The following is a 2,264-nucleotide window of genomic DNA, read 5'->3' on the forward strand; positions in this document are numbered from 1 at the left end:
GCCATAAACAACCATGGCCTCCCAGAGAACATTCATGTGGCGATGATACACAACTATGCTGGCCCAAAAGATCCCGTGGTCGAAAGCAACGAAGTCAAAAATATCCCATTTGGAGCCAATGAGAATGCCACTAGAGCGACTGGAGGAAGGAAGGAAATTCCAATCAAATCTATTAGCTCCCGCAACTGCGGAGAGCTCGTTGGGGGAGAAGGAACTCTTAAAGGTCTCAACTAGACCAATAAAGTCAATATTGTCACCCCTAACCACATCTTTGAGCTGGTCTCGGCGCCCCCGAACGCCAAAACCCCTCACGTTCCAGGACAAGGCTCTCATTTAAAGGATAGATTTTTTAATGCGGAGGGTAGACCTGTAGGGTGCCGAACAGGCTTTAGAATGTTTTGGAGCACCCTTTTTACTAGGAACCGGAGGCGCACAGGCCACAACATCCCCCCGAAATCCGTCTTCGGCCACAACCGAAGGGATTGACGGGGCTGCAACAAGCTCCTTAGCTATGGCAATGGGTGCCTGGGCCACCTCATTGGCCCTAACCAGGGCAAGAATGGCAGAGGAGGATCCAACATTATGCTCAAAAGTAATGCCCACGTCTAAAAGAACCTTCGTCAAGTGGTCATCCGAGAATGTGGGGAGAACTAGTCTAACCGGGGATAGAGGAGAATTCATAGGATTCAGCGGGGAGGGGGGAATACCTGAAGCAGGGAGGTCATGAGCCGCCGCACGACGAGCCGCCTTGTCCGCCACCCGCTCCCCACTGTCGCGGACCCGGCCGCTCTTGCGAGCAGTGGAGGATGGGGACCAGATAGGAGTAGAACAGGCCATCACCGGCAAGGACGGAGCTGCCGCAGCGCCCACGTCAGCCTCCAAACAACGACACAGAGCCGCAGTGGACTGCTTGGTACCCATCGATGCATGGCTCCGAGCCGAGAATTTCCGCACCGAAGACTTCCGCTTGGGGACAACACCACCGGAGCCACGAGGAGGGAAGGGGGAAGTCTTCAATGCCAGAGAGTGAGGGCGAGCCAGGGCGGACCGGAAGGTTGGAGAAAACACCAGAGGCCGATGTTCCCGTCGGAATGGAGGTTGTAGCAGCTGACACCGCTGCCTTCTTGGCCACAACAGCCCCCCATTGGACTTGTCCACCGGAGCGTTCTCCTTGAATAGCTCGCGGGATTCAGAGCCCATGCGGTCCCACTCCGATGTGTGAAGTGAGGATGAGAGCCACCGCTTAGATTGGGAGCATCATCACCATCCCCCCTCTTGTCAGAAGGGGGAGGAGGAGGAAGAGGGGCAATGGGGATAGCTCCACCTTCAACGCGAACACGGAGACGGAAGCCATCAGCCGAGGGGAACACATCAACATCACCACAGATGCAGAGGGGGTCGACACACCAGATTTTGAGACGAACAGGGCCAAGGACTTGGAGAGACTCCGGATCAACCATGATCGGCTTGCCAATTAGAACGTCAAAAGCCATCACAAACTCTGAAGAGTGCAGGGCAGGGGGAACATCATCGATCAGGACCGAGAAATCCAAGAGCGGAGAGATAGACTTGGAGCCATTAGAGGCATCTTTCACAGAAACCACCATCTGGTTAAGGGGAAGGGTAAAACTGGTGCATGAGGAGATCATCTTGAGGCTGCCCTTGGAAGGAAAGACAGTCGCAAACTCAAAATCAAAGAGCTGACGGATCTGCCAGTCCCAGACTCCCTCATCCCAAAGTTTCAGCTCATCAAGAAGAGTCTGGGGAGAGATCTTGTGGTCTTTGATGGTGATGATGGCGGCGTTGGATAGGGCACGAGCAACATCCACACGAGGAATCTCGCTGTCGATGGCGAAGAAAGAGCAACCTGGGAGACCACAGCCATAGTGCATGAAAGAAGCGGGTTTGCGGCGGTTTTGGCAGTTCACAGTAAGATGTCCCTCCTCCCTATGGATGAGGCAGAAAGGAGGGTTGAAGCAGCGGGGCTGGAAATGTCCGGGTTGATTCCAGGCAAAGTAGGTAAGGTTAGGGTTGGGGCTCATAGGTTAGGCCACAGGAGGAGGGCGAGCGGGAAGAGGAGGGGGCGGAGGGAGGATCCCATCCTCCTGGCCAGCATAAGAAGCGCCAGGGCCAGGGGGAGGCGGGCGGCGCCCGAACCCACCAGATCCAGGACCACCGTGAACCATCGGCCGGCCGCCAAACCCCGACGAGGATCCCTGACGCCCGGCCAGCACCGCTACCCAGGGAAGGAGGCCCACACGGGG

Source organism: Triticum dicoccoides, chromosome 6B (genome assembly GCF_002162155.2).
Source record: "Triticum dicoccoides isolate Atlit2015 ecotype Zavitan chromosome 6B, WEW_v2.0, whole genome shotgun sequence".
In the NCBI taxonomy this organism is placed as follows: domain Eukaryota; kingdom Viridiplantae; phylum Streptophyta; class Magnoliopsida; order Poales; family Poaceae; genus Triticum; species Triticum dicoccoides.